At 43.4% G+C, this 15,224-nt stretch overlaps 1 pseudogene across 1 annotated transcript in view; it reads right to left on the reverse strand.

Annotated features, from left to right (window-relative positions):
- Positions 1-11,275: 11,275 nt before the first annotated feature.
- The window catches only part of LOC144806285 (uncharacterized), a 47,721-nt pseudogene continuing 43,772 nt past the window's right edge, over positions 11,276-15,224 (reverse strand). The window contains exon 3 of the transcript XR_013605752.1: positions 11,276-13,830. The product of XR_013605752.1 is annotated as an uncharacterized LOC144806285 (transcript). The remainder of the gene's footprint in view (positions 13,831-15,224) is intronic.

The raw sequence follows: 15,224 nt of genomic DNA on the forward strand, positions 1-15,224 counted from the left end.
TTGAGATTTCCAGACAGGGGTCACCAAAATCAAAGACGTCCTCTGATGTCGAACTTGAGCCGCCACTCTGGGGATCAGAAGAAATGGCGGGAATGCATAAGCCTGCCACGTCGTCCAATCAAGCATGGAAGCGACCACCACCAAGGCTCCCGGATCTGGCCTCCAGCTGATATGCCAAGGGAGCTGTGCATTTAGTCTGGAAGCAAACATATCTATGGAGCAGAGACCCCACTGCTCCATCAATGCCCGGAAGATCGCAGGATCCAACTGCAAATTGATGTATCTGTGAAATACCTGGAATTCCAGTCTGCCACTGAATTAAGGGATCCTGGATGAAACTCAGCCGTAACCTAAATCTGATGTTGGAGACAATAGGGCCAGAAGTCTTTAGCCATCTGCGCTAGCGCTCTCTATTTAGTAGCTCCCATTCGATTGATGTACTGGACCGCTGTCGTGTTGTCCAGCCTCAAAAGCACACAGCAGGAGACTCTGTCCCTTGTCAATAAAGGATCGCAAAGGATCCCGCCAAGAAGTCCAGGCAGTTGATTAGCATGCTTAGTTTATCCTCCACCCATCGTCCCCCCATGTACACAGCTCCACATCTGGTTTCTCAGCCCTGATGGCTGCCATCTGACTCTATTACCAGGTCCGGGAGGGATCTGAAGAACACACTCCCATTCCAAGTTACCATGTGGTCTATCCACCACTGTAGCTCCATCATGGCTTCATCCATCAGAGAAATCAGTTCTGAGTATGTGAGACCCTTCCAAAGATGCACCGCCTCAACCTCTCTAATGCTCTTCGTGGAGCGGGCCCAGGAACATGGTTTGGACTGAAGAAGTCAATAAACCAACAATCCTGGCCAGTTGTCTGAGGGAGAGTCTGTCCCTTCACAAGACCTTGTTCAACTCCTTCTTGATCTTCAAAACCTTCTCCTACGGAAGGCTGAGAGTGGCTGAAGTGGAATCTATGAGAAATCCCAGGAATAGCATGCTCTGTGACGGGGTTAGCTCTGATTTTTGGGAATTGATCATTGTTAGACCTGGCACCATTGGAGTGGGTCTCCCTTCCATTTTTGCTGTTGCCTCATGTGTTTTTGCTGGTGTTAGATGTTTTGGGCACTGTGCCACTGCTATTCAGTGCCACAGCGCAAGTGCTCCCTATTGTAAATTGATGTATGAATCAGTGGTTCCATGTTTGGCTATTTGGTTTACTTGTCAGACCCTAGTCATGTGCATTGTGTGTACCAGGGCATGTAATCAAATGCTGTCGGTGGGCCTGCAGGACTGGTTGTGCCACCCACAGAAGCAGCCTTGTAAAATGTGTCTAAGGTCTGCCATTGCAGAGCCTGCCTGCAGTCTGGTACTGTCATGCTGACTGGGCAAGTGCACCCACTTCCCAGTCCCTAAACCTTCCCTTTTCTGTATTTCAGTCACCCCTATGGTAGGCCCAAGGGCAGGGTGCATTGTAAGTATAAGGTAGGACAAGCCCCGGTGTGAGTGGCATGTCCTAATAGTGAATTACAGCCATTTTCGTTTTTCACTATTGCAAGGCTACCTGTTCTCCATAGGCCAGAATGGGCTGTTAGAATTGTTACATTTTATAATCCTAACAGGCTCAGAGAATTTGGTGGAAATTCGAGTTTAGTATGCCTGAACTCAGAATAATAAAATACATATTTTAGTGAAATTTATTTTAATATTCTGTGTTTGCAAATACCACTTTTAGGTCTTTGCTTGTCTAACCATTCAAACCTGCCTCTGCTAGTTTGTGTATTCCTATGTCTGGTATCTGTGAGTGACAGGGCTGGGGAATTCCAGGAGACAGGCTGAGTCACCCAGTGGTGAATAGAGAGATCTGAATCTTGACGGGAGGGAGGAGTGTACCTGAACTCTGAATAGGGCTGTGCCTGCCTTCCACAATGCTGGCTCCACCTCCTGGGGAGTGGCTGATGTCCCTGCCCTGCACACTGAAAGAAGAGAAGGAAGACTTTCAACAGAGTACTCCAGGGCTGTCCTTGCCTTCCACAATGCTGGCTCCACCTCCTGTGGGGCGTCTGATGTTTCTGCCTTGCACTGTGAAAGGAGAGGAGAAGTCTGGAAATCAAAGTGCTCAGGAACTGGTTTGGACTAGGTACAGGCCCCTCTCCCCTCAGAGAACAAATGATTTTGGGTATAAATATTGGGACCCTGCTCCCATGAAATTAGATCCCTTTTGGACTACAAGAAGAAACCTTTAATGAGGAGAGGAACCTGAAGAAACTGAGGAGAGACTATTCCCAAGCTGAAGTGCTGCTTGGGGTTTGGCCTGCAGTTGTTGTCTTACTGCCAAAGGAAGGAGAAAGGAACTTTGTGTACTTTGCTTTCAACTTGTGAAGGATCTCCAAGGGCTTGGAAAAGAGCTTGCCTCCTGCTGAAGTCTCAGGGACAACAGACTTCACCCCCCTGCTCCCCAGAGTTCTTGTGGAAGTGCCTGCTGCTGTTTCGGGCCTTCTGACGAACTGCGTGTCGCAAGGAGCTGGAAGAGTGACTCAACGAGAAGAAGTGTGTTGCCGTCGCTGTGCCTGCCGTCGCAACTCTGGAGAAAGGAGGGTGTTGCCACTGGAACTGCCGCACTGCACCGAAATATAACTATTGTTACATGATGAAAAAGATGTTGGAGCTTTTCTTTCAGAAAGTCGGATAAATGGAAGTTTAAGAGTACTATTGAGTAATTTCCAAAGAAAAGGACTTTCCATATACTATTTGGCCTCGTAGAAAAGTAAGTGGATCAAATATGAGTTAAGATATGTTTTTTCTAAGTTTTACATTATTTATTGAAACGTTGTATGGGTTTTTTTAAACACAATCTTTTTGATTGTGGTTTTTTTTTGCCCGCTGTCATATGATGAGTAGTATTGAACTCACTGTTTTAAGTGAAATTCAATATATTCTGAGAACAGCAAAAATAAACCATATAACATGTTGTACAAGTTATTTTGTATTTTGTATTGTGAAATATATATTATACTCCCCTTGTCTCACGCTCACTCACCTTTTTCCATCCTCTATCACCCCTCTTTACTCACCCTCACTGCCCTTCTCTCACTCTCCTTCACCCCCGTTCCCTTACTCCACTTCCCTCACTACCCCACATTCCCCATTCCTTCACTCCCCTTCCCCTCTATCCCCTCCACCACTTTCCAGCTCTCAGTCCCCCTATTTCACTCCCCTTCCCCTTCTTTCCTTCCTTTGGTCCCTAAGTAATTCCCTTTCCCTCACTCACCTTACTCCACTTCACTCACTCCTTCTCTCACTCCCTCTGTCCTCTCACATCCTCACTCCCCTTCCCTCACTCTCACTCTTACCCTCACTCCCTCCATCCCCTCACTTTGTCACTGCCCCTTCCCTCATACTCACTCCCTTTAACTCACCAACTCTCCCTCATTTACCTTTCTATGCTCCCTCACTTAGTCCCCTTCTCTCACTCCTTCCTTCACTACCTCTATGTCCTCACTCCCTCACTCCCCTTGTCTTACGCTCACTCGCCTTTATCCACCCTCTATCACTCCTCTTTCCTCAACCTCACTGCCCTTCTCTCACCCTCCCTCACCCCGTTCCCTTACTCCACTTCCCTTACTTATCCTCATTCCCCATCCTTAATTCCCCTTCCCCTCACTCTCCTCCCGCAGTCACCTTTTCCCAGTCCCTCTGCTTCACTCCCCTTCCCCTTCTTTCATTCCTTTGCTCCCTCAGTCATTCCCCTTCCCTCACTCACCTTACTTTACTTTACTCACTCCTTCTCTCACTCCCTCTGTCCTCTCACTTCCTCACTCCTCTTCCGTCACTCCCTCTCTGTTACCCTCACTCCCTCTGTCCCCTCACTCTCTCACACCCCTTCACTCACGCTCACTCACCTTCCATCCCTCATTGTCGTGAATGCACCCTCACTCACTCCCCCTTTCCTGTCACTCAGTCCCCTTTCCTTACTCCCCTTTCCTCCTTTAGTTTTGATAACTCACATTCCTTTAGTATCTTACTCACCTTCACTTCATTTCTCTCTCCCTCTCTTCCTCTCTGTCACTGAATCTATCCGCCTCATTGTCCTCTTAGTAATTTGCTCTCCCTCTATTTCTTTTTCCCTCTCTGTCCTTCACCATTCCTTTGTTTCCCTTTCTGTGTCCTTCACTCCTACTTTATCTCTTACTACCCTTTTATGACTTTTAATCTCCTGCCTTGTCCCTTGTATTTTAAAATATATATTATAAAAATTATAACTTATTTTTTTTCCTCTTCCACAGATATTAAATTTATTACAAATGTCATTAAGTTTACATTACTTATAAGGTAAGTTTGACAAACAAAATTTACTTTCTCATCACTCTTTTCCTTAACCTCACTACTCTTCTCTCACCCACCCTCACCCCTGTTACCTTACTCCGCTTCCCTCACTTATTCTCATTCTCCATGTTTACTCCCCTTTCCCTCACTCCCCTCCCACACTCACCTTCTTTCAGACCCCCTGCTTTACTTCCCTTTCCCTCTCTTCCCTTCCTTCGCTCTTTCACTCATTCCCCTTCCCTTACTCACCTTACTCCACTTCACTCACTCCTTCTCTCACTCCCTCTGTCCTCTCACTTCCTCTCTCCCCTTCCCTCACTCCCTCTCTCTTAGCCTTACTCTCTCCGTCCCTTCACTCTCTCACTCCTCTTCCATCACGCTCACTCCCTATAACTCACCCACACTCCCTCACTTACCTTTTTTGCTCCCTTACTCAGTCCTTTTCTCTCACTCCTTCCTTCACTACCTCTATGTCCTCACTCCCTCAGTCCCCTTGTCTTACACTCACTCGCCTTTATCTACCCTCTATCATCCCTCTTTCCTCAACCTCACTGCCCTTCTCTCACCCTCCCTCACCCCCGTTCCCTTACTCCCCTTCCCTCACTCTCTCTCTCTCAGCCTCACTCTCGCTGTCTTCTCATTCTCTCACTCCTCTTCTGTCACGCTCACTCCCTATAACTCACCCACACTCACTCACTTACCTTTCTTTGCTCTCTCACTCAGTCCCTTTCTGTCACTCCTTCCTTCACTCCCTCTATCCCCTCACTCCCTCACTGCCCTTGTCTTTCCCTCACTCACTTTTATCCATCCTCTTTCACCCCTCTTTACTCACGCTCACTGCCCTTCTCTCACCCTCCCTCACCCCCGTTCCCTTACTCCGGTTCCTTCACTACCCCTCATTCCCCATCCTTCTCCCCCTTCCCGTTACTTTCATCCCCCACTCACCTTCTCTCAGTACCTATGCTTCAGTCCTCTTCCCCTCTATTCCCTTCCTTCGTTCCCTCACTCATTCCCCTTCCCTCACTCACCTTACTCCACTTCACTCACTCCTTCTCTCACTCCCTCTGTCCTGTCACATCCTCACTCTCCTTCCCTCACTCCCTCTCTCTTAGCCTCACTACCTCCGTCCCCTCACTCTCTCAGTCCCCTTCCCTCATGCTCACTCCCTTTAACTCACCTACACTCCCTCACTTACCTTTCTATGCTCCCTCACTCAGTCCCCTTCTCTCACTCTTTCCTTCACTCCCTCTGTCTCCTCACTCCCTCACTCCCCCTGTCTCACGCTCACTTGCCTTTATCCACCCTCTATCACCACTCTTTCCTCAACCTCACTGCTCTTCTCTTACCCTCCCTCACCCCCGTTCCCTTACTCCGCTTCCCTCACTTATCCTCATTCCCCATGTTCACTCTCCTTCCCCTCACTCCCCTCTCACACTCACCTTCTTTCAGTCCCCCTGCTTCACTTCCCTTCCCCTCTCTTCCCTTCCTTCACTCCCTCACTCATTTTCCTTTCCTCTCACCATACTCCACTCCACTTCACTCACTCCTTCTCTCAGTCCCTCTGTCCTCTCACTTCCTCACTCCTCTTCCCTCACTCCCTCTAGATTACACTCACTCCCTCCATCCCCTCACTCTGTGACTCCCCCTTCACTCACCCTCACTCACCTTCCATCCCTCACTGTCATCAACTCACCCTCACTCACTCCTCTTCTGTCATTTGTTCCCTCAGTCACTTTCTACCCTTCATTCAGTCATTTTATCCATTCATTTATGCAGTGCACATTCATTGAAAAAAGAATGAGAGAATATATAAGGAATATAGCTCTTTTTGGAAAATTGGAGGTAGTTCTAAAAAGAACTTTTTTTTCTTCTTTTTTCGATTTGATATTTTTTTATACTTTTTCAGAACGATTTTACACTTTTTTGGGGGTTTTTTGGGGAGAAAAACAAAACCAGGGAATCCAAAACTGCTCAACAGGAGCAAATAAAAGAGGAAAAATGAGTGGTGGGTGGAGCAGCGGTGTTCTTCTTTTCTCCGAACAATAAGTTCTACGCTCTGCTCCCCATAGCAAATCAGTTAGTCGCAGTCCTTGCAGAGAAATTTGCGACCTGCAAAGACCGGCTGCACGTTTGAAATTAGTCTTTCAGGTCTTTCGGAAGGTGTTGCTCCTCCGGTGGAGGTGCTGCCGCCATCTCTTCGGGGATTGCGTGCCAGGTCCCTGACACTCTCCCTCGTAAAGTTATTGGGGTGCCTCCTCTCAACATGCCTGATTAAGGTGGCGTTGCCAAAGCTGTACTTTTTTGTTGGGTCACCACGTGACAAGGTGGTGCCACAGATTTTGCAGCACACCTTTGCCGCATTCACCTTCTTTTCACCTTCGGGGAAGGTAAAAAATTTCCAAATAAAATGTTCTTTTACTTTGCGCCGAGGAGGGTCCTCTGGCACAAACTCTTCATCAGAGTCACTGGAGGTTGTCTGTCTTCCAGCCATTCTTCAGAAAAAGACAACATGCTGCAGAAGAACCAGGGAACAGCTCTTGCTCTCTCCAAGTTCAAAGTGGTAGTGAGGGAAATGGGTAGAGGCTTTCAATATTTGGAAAAAAAACTGTTATGAACCAATGAAAAGTGTTGTTTTAAGGTCACATGGCTTGACGCGCTTACGTACGCGCTCCGGAGCGTTCCGGGTGCGCTAACGCGGCACGTACGTAGGAGCTTATGGAGGTGCTTCCGGGGCCGCTTACGCGGCGCGTATGAATGACATTTTACTTGATTTTCGGAAATGTGTTTAGAGTCAAAATACGGTTTTTAAAAATCAAAAATACTACTTTTATGAGTATGCTACTGAATGTCTTGCATTGTTATTTACTTTAAATACATATATTTTTTCGCTCGTGGGAATAGCGCTCATGCTACGTGTACGGATGCGTTTACGTGTGCGCGCACCCTGAGCGCACCGGGGTTAAAAAATAAAAAAAAAAACACAGGAAAAATACATTGAAAAATTAATATTACAAAAATATACAATATTTAAATAATTAAAAAAATTATAATAATTAATAGCTATTAAAAAAAACTTAATAATTCACTTTAAAAACCATAGGTTTCAAACTCGTTATAGTTAGGAATTAGCTTTTAAAAAACCTTTGAAATTCATTGAAAAAACCATAGGTTTAACACTCGTTATAGTTAGGAATTAGCATTTAAAAAACCTTTGAAATTCACTGAAAAAACCATAGGTTTCACACCAGTTATAGTTAGCTGAACATTTTACTCATACAAAACCATTGAAATTCCCACGTTATAGTTAGTTGGACTCACTATAACTCGCGCGCCCACAATCCACTGCTGATGATGTCACATATTACATCATTCATGACATCTCAAATGACATCACTGATGACATCTCTGATGATATCTCAATTGACATCAGTGATCACATCACTGATGACATCATTCATGTGATAATACGATGCACCTCCTCACACTCTAATCTAACCTTTGATACACCCAGTCTTAAATACAGACTACCATTCTTGAAACCATTGACACACCAATACCAGTTACTACATACGTACTCACTGATTCCTAGGTCTACACACACATCCACTCATTCACCCATACAATCACTCATACATACTGTCACTCATCAATACAACACTATCATATGCACTCATACACCTATACAGACACTCACATACTACCACTCATCCATGGAGTTACTCTCACACCTAGTCAGTCATGCAAAGAATCAATTACACTCCCATTTCATCATCTATACAGTTATACACAGAACACCTTACTTATTCAAACATATACTAACACATACTTACTCTCTTATACAATCACTGATACAAGTACACATTGATCCACACAGCCACGTGCACAATCACTGGCACTCATGCATAGTCATTTATATATGCCAACTCTCACATGCACCGTGTTTTACATATGTACTTACTTGGACATGTAGCAGTGAGATATTCATTCACTCACCAACACACACATACACACAGTCAACTGCCCATACAGCTGTTTCCACATGCAGTCTTGACCTCATACACCTAGTGAATCAACTGCTCACACATCTATGCACAGAGTCACACACCTCCCAGCCACCCACTCACACACTCAGCCTCACATACAAATACTTGGGCAACCAATCAATAACCCATATAGCCACTCATATAGCTACTGATCAACACCTGCAGGAGCTTACACAACAACAGGCATACTGATGCACACATTCAGGCAGTTTAGTCACTAACCCATGCATTCAGTAAGAAACATTTAATCACTCACCCATACAGTCAGTCACGCACCTACTAAATCCTTCATACAGACACTTATACATCCACTCATTGTTCAATATGTAAAACATATTTAAACTTTACAGAAACACACAGTCACTGGATGATGTCATCAGTGATGTCATCAGTGATGTCACTGACCATGTCATGAATGATGTAATATGTGACATCATCAGCAGTGGATTGCGGGCGCGCGAGTTATAGTGAGTCCAACTAACTATAACGTGGGAATTTCAATGGTTTTGTATGAGTAAAATGTTCAGCTAACTATAACTGGTGTGAAACCGATGGTTTTTTCAGTGAATTTCAAAGGTTTTTTAAATGCTAATTCCTAACTATAACGAGTGTTAAACCTATGTTTTTTTCAGTGAATTTCAAAGGTTTTTTAAAAGCTAATTCCTAACTATAACGAGTTTGTAACCTACGGTTTTTAAAGTGAATATATATATATATACATACACATACATACACATACACACACAGCACTGGGGATGGGGGTCCCCAGAGGCGAATAAGGCTCAGGGAGGCAGGCCATGCAGACCTACTCCCCTTTCAAATACAAGGGGTCCTGGGGTCCCCATGGCCTAATGAGGCACGAACAGGGGTCCCCCTCCCCTTTAAAAAAACACAGCCCTGGGTGTTGGGGGTCTCCAGGGCCTTAATTGATTGATTGATTTGAAAATTTGTAGAGCACACGAATGCCAAGGGCGTCTTGGCGCTAAGTCGATGTAGAAAACCAGAACTGCCGATGATGTAATGCTCTAACTTGGAGGTAAAAAGCCAGGTTTTTACAGCTTTTCTGAATGATAGTAGCGATGGGCTATTTTTTATTGTAATAGGAAGAAGGTTCCAGATCTTGGCAGTCTGCAACAGGAAGCTTCTCCCCCCCCTCCCCCCACCTGACATGCTTGAATTTAGGGACCTGAATCAATATTGCCTGACCAGATCTCAGGCTCCTGGCTGGCTCATACCGTTTCAGATGAGATTTAAAAAGTGTGGTCCTACACCATAGAGGGCCTTATAAGCTAGGCAAACTGACTTAAACCTTATCCTTTTCTCCATTGGTAGCCAGTGGAGGGCTCTTAGTCTGTGGCAACCGGTTCAGATCTGGGGATGTCCAGCACCAACCTAGCTGCTGTGTTCTGTAGATGCTAGAGTTTTGTCAGAAGCTGGATTTGTATTCCAGCATACAAGACATTGCCATAATCCAACCTGGACAAGGCCAGTGCCGTTACTAGGGTTTTGCATGATTCTTGGGGAATAAAAGGCAGTAGTCTTCTTAAGGCTCAGGGAGAGGCCCTTATGGCCCCTCTCCCCTTCTTTACTACATTTTGACCACAGGTGTGGTCCCCACAGGCCCTATATTAGTTCGGGGAGGGGGCCCCATGGCCCCCTTCTCCTTTAAAAAAAAAAATGCCCTGGGCGATGGAGTCTTATGAGGCTCGGGGAGATTGGCCACATAGGAGGGTTGGCTTTACATATGGTAATAAAATATTACTTTGTTATTTTTATTTGTTATTTTTAAAAAAAACTAGAAATTCACTGGAAAGACCAAAGGTTATCTGAAGGTTATCTGAAATCTGGCACAGACTATCTTAATGTATGCCTTTCTGCAAAGTACAGCATTTTAAAACATATTACAAGTTGTACTACACTCAGGGGGAAATAGCTACATGGGGTGGAACCAGTAACCAGCACTGTTCCCGATGCCATTCACACAGGCCGCATTTGATACACTGTTTGCAACCAGCCCAGTCCAAGGTGGCCTCATTTGGGACATTACTGAGTTCCTGGAGGGAGGACTGGGACTAAGTATAGTATAGAGCCCGCAACTTATATTACTGGGAATTAGTAATGAATCAATCATTAGCCAGGCACAGGCATTTGTGTTTATTTTAATGACAGATTTTCGGCTAAGCTTGGATACAGCATGGCAAGACCTCTCAGCACCATCGGTCCAACAATGGCTCGCTCGTCTAATGGCTATTTATCATACGGAAGTGGCAGTATATGCAAAAAAAAAAGGCGAGGGGGCTAGGAGGAAAGGGTCAAAGTTGTGGGCACCTCTGACGGGTGGGTGGCTACACTTGAAGAGGGATAGTAGAGCATCTTTCTATTCTCTATGAGATGTGGGAATGGGGGTCAGTTGGGTAAATTTTTCCGCAGGTGCCTCCTACATGGGAAAGATAGGAATATATGTATAAATGTTTGATCAGTGTATAAGAAGTGACATGAATTAATCTTAAGACTGGACTGTCCACTTGGAGAGGTACATTAAAACGTAAGCTATAAGATATGCAATAAAGATATGTTTAAAAGAAAAAAGGAAAACATCAAGTCATTCTCAAAGCTGTTGCAAAGGTAACCCATGAATCTTAGAAGAGGGGCTGTGAACTGTGCTTGGTAGAACCAAAGACCTATTTGAGGAATTATCAGCGTCCGCTTTTTGAGATTGGAAGTAAACCAGTTTTGCTCTTAGTATAAGTGGGTTACAACCACTGCAATGGATATGACAAGTGCTTCTGGCAAAGGGTATATATATAAGGTTTTTCACTCAGTGTGGGTTCTCTCGTGTCGAAAGGCATCCATTTTACAACTCGTGTTCCTGAAATTCAGAACAGTGATAAGGATTTGACACAGGACGCGTTCTTTAATTTTCATTGAAATTAATTTTATGAATAAAGCTTTTCTGGCATTCAGAACACTAATAAACACTTTTCCTTTATAACATGGATCTTCCAACTGAATCTTTACATGCCTTCAAAACACTCATACATTTATTTTGGTTAGTATGGGCTTTTACATGCAGAGTGAGAATTATTTTAAAACTAAAGCTTGTCTGGAATTGAAAGCACCGAAAATGATCTTCCCCATTATGTGTTTTCTCATGAACAGTAAGGTGACTTTTCACACTGAAGGTTTTCTGGCATTCAGAGCACTGATGAAGTTTTTCCCAACTATGAGTTCCCTCATGTAAAGTTAGACTGAGTTTATGACTGAAGCTTTTCTGGTACTCAAGGCACTGATGAGGTCTTTCCCCAGTGTGAGTTCTCTCATGTAAAGTTAGATTGAGTTTATGACTCAAGGTTTTCTGGAATTCAAGGCACTGATCAGGTTTTTCCCCAGTGTGAGTTCTCTGATGTACAATAAGACTGGTTTTATAACTGAAATGTTTTAGGCATTCAGAACACTGATAAGGTTTTTGTCCAGTATGTGTTTGTTCATGGTGAGTGAGACTATCTCGTTCACTAAAGTTTTTGTGACATTCAGAGCACTCATATGGTTTCTCCCCAGTGTGAGTTCTCTCATGGAAAATAAGACCAGTTTGCAACCAATAGCTTTTTAGTGGCATTCAGAGCAGTGATATGGTTTTTCCCCCGTGTGGGTTCTCTCATGTTGAGTGAGAAGGTATTTACGACTAAAGTTTTTTGGGCATTCAGAGCACTGATGGGATTTCTGCCCAGTATGGGTTAACTCATGCCGGGTGAGAACTTTTTTCCGACTGAAGGTTTTCTGGCATTCAGTGCACTTATAAGGTTTTTGCCCAGTATGCGTTCTCTCATGTTGAGTGAGATCTGCTTTACATTGGTAACTATTTAGGCATTCAGAGCACTGATAAGGTTTCTCTCCAGTGTGAGTTCTCTCATGTTGACTGAGAAGGGTTTTACAAATGAAGCTTCTCAGACATTCAGAGCACTGAAAAGGTTTTTCTCCAGTATGTATTCTCTCATGTCGAGTAAGGCTGAATTTACTTCGGAAACCTTTGTGGCATTCAGAGCACTTATGAGGTTTTTCCCCAGTGTGAGTTCTCACATGTCGAGTCAGATGCTGTTTGCGAGTGAAGCGTTTCTGGCATTCAGAGCACTGATAAAGTTTTTCCCCTGTGTGAGTTTTCTCATGCTCACTGAGACTGGATCGACACCTAAAGCTCTTCTCACATTCAGAGCATGAATGAGACTTCTTTTTGGTGCTAATATCTCCAAGTTCGGTTTTGTCTTGTATACATTCCATTATGAGATAAAATTTCTTTCTGAAGTTAATATCGCCAAGTTGGGACATGCCATAAGACAAGACTAAATCTTATTCAGCATGTGTTTAGCATCACCCACTCAAATGTGCTGCACTTGTTCAACTTAACACTTGTACATTTATTTAGCCAAAGATCAATTCTCTGTGGAGTTCACAGTTTATAACTTCTGTTGGCAACCTAATTCACCCTACAACCTTAATATCAGCAGCCCCTGGTACTTATGGGGAAGCCTCTCATGGGATTATTGCCTCTTCATTACATCCCTGTAGATTCTCTAACCCTTTTCTCGAACGTATTCATTTATGAGTTAATGAAGCCCTTAACAGGTCTTTTTTTGGTGTTCAGTATTTCAAAGCTAGGTAAATATTCACATAATGTATTGGCATGAACATTCAGAATACTATTGTTTATCAGTAGCAGCACATTGTTTCTTGTCACCCTTCTTACGGATGTCTTCTATATCTGTATATAAGACTACAATGAGGATTTTAAGGATTTTGCAGGTCTTGCCCGGTAACAAATACCTGAGGTCACTTCTAATGGGTAAGAATGGTAGTGGACATATGGACCTGGACTACAAGCAAAATGTGGTCATTGGTCGCAGAGGTGCAGTTATTTTCCCTCACTCTCCTTCCCTTGGTCCCAGATTTACCCACATCGCTAGTTCGTAACTAGCAGATATCTTAGTCCTAACCTGATTACCTGGTCTTTTAAGCAGCTTTGTTTACAATGTATAAGTGATGAACAGATATTTGTTTTTGATTTAACGACAATTCACTGGATATGGTGCTCAAGTTCCATTTTGCTGAGGTCTGTCAAAAACTCTTCAAGTCCCACTTGTTCTGTGTGTATTATCTTCTCTTGGATCGATTAGAACTTGAGACTGATGTGTGTCCTCTCTGGTTGAGATAGATGGTCTTCCTGCCCTGGGTTAGCATCTCCAGGGCATTCTTCATATACCATTAGAGCAGCAGGAAATCTATTTCGCGAAACTGCTTTCACATTCTTTATTTTACTCTAATCCAAGTTCCTCACCACATCTTTTTTCTGGATACTTTCCTCTTGTTGGAGCTCTGAAGCAACTTTACTTCTTTAGCGTAGGCGCTTTAATAGTTTTTAATTATTTGCTTATTACTGATCACCATTGTGTCTTCTACGCCAACACTTCAATCACCTGTGGATTTAAAACAAGAGATTGTTAAAGAATGCAAACTGGAACTAAGGAATAACATTTATTAGCTAATACAGACATCCAGAGTCTGAGTTCATTTTGAGAGAGGGATGAGAGGCCTCTAGGCATTCTCGAGATAGAAAGCTTGAGAACACTGGAATACTAGGTTGAGGAGGTCTAAGGATGGAAATTCTGATGAACAGTTTTACCCTTGTGTTTCAGGCCTATAATTCCCCAGTCAGTATTTATGTAGAATGTGTTTGTATAGTAACCGAAAAGTATAATTTATAAAGTTATTAATATACTTTTATTTAAGTTTATTTTTTTACAGATATTGTTTATCATTATTAAAATAAAGTTATCATGCCTGAGAAATTCAGAAAAAGAGAGCTAAAGGACAGTTACTTGAAAAAAACTCAACAACAAGTATTGGATGACCAAGATAATGTGACTAAAAAGAGAAAATGTTCTGGTAAGACCACCAACAAATTTATTAAAAATATTACTAGACTCAGAAAGAATATTGAAAATGTTGAAAAAAGCACAAAAAAATTTCAAAAATATAGGAAAGGAAAAAAAGGCAATGTACATTCAAAGGATACAACTTAGGGCAAAAGAAGAGAAAATTAATATAAAGAAATACGTAAAAAATTATTTTATAACAGAGTAGTGCATAATTTTCTGAAAGATATGAAGAAATATAAATAGAGAGCACTGTTTTTATAAAAGGAAGAAACATATTAAATCTATTGTTGAAAAGGCTTTTGAAGTAAAGAGGAAATTATTTATTTTAGTTTTAAACAGAAGTCGATCACTAGATAAACGAATCCATTTCATGAAGGCCAAAAGTAAGAGGGAAAGAGTAATTAATAGAACTAATTTTTGTGAGGTGTTTTTGCGGGAATGGAAGCACAGTTCAAGTTCAGAGCCTTTCTTTAATGAAGAGAGTTATTTTCAGACCAATGATTTGCTGCTTGCAGTGACACCAGTGGTGGAGCTTATGAGGTTAGAAATTGTTGTCCAACTGAGAAAGAGAAAATGGTTCCCAGAAATGCAGAAGGAAGAAGTGATAGCTGATGGAGTTCTAGGCTGTGGGGCAGGAGGGAGAGGAGCACAGAGTGGGGCAGAGTGTGAGAGATGCGCATGCAGATAGACAAGGAGGGGGGCAATTTGGGGCAGGAGAGAGAGGAGTACAGAGTGGGGGCAGAGTGTGAGAGATGCGCATGCAGATAGACAAGGAGGGGGGCAATGTGGGGCAGAAGGGAGAGGAGTACAGAGTGAGGGCAGAGTGTGAGAGATGCGCATGCAGATAGACAAGGAGGGGGGCAATGTGGGGCAGAAGGGAGAGGAGTACAGAGTGGGGGCAGAGTGTGAGAGATGTGCATGCAGATAGACAA

This window comes from Lissotriton helveticus (assembly GCF_964261635.1).
Source record: "Lissotriton helveticus chromosome 1_1 unlocalized genomic scaffold, aLisHel1.1 SUPER_1_unloc_6, whole genome shotgun sequence".
NCBI classification, from domain to species: domain Eukaryota; kingdom Metazoa; phylum Chordata; class Amphibia; order Caudata; family Salamandridae; genus Lissotriton; species Lissotriton helveticus.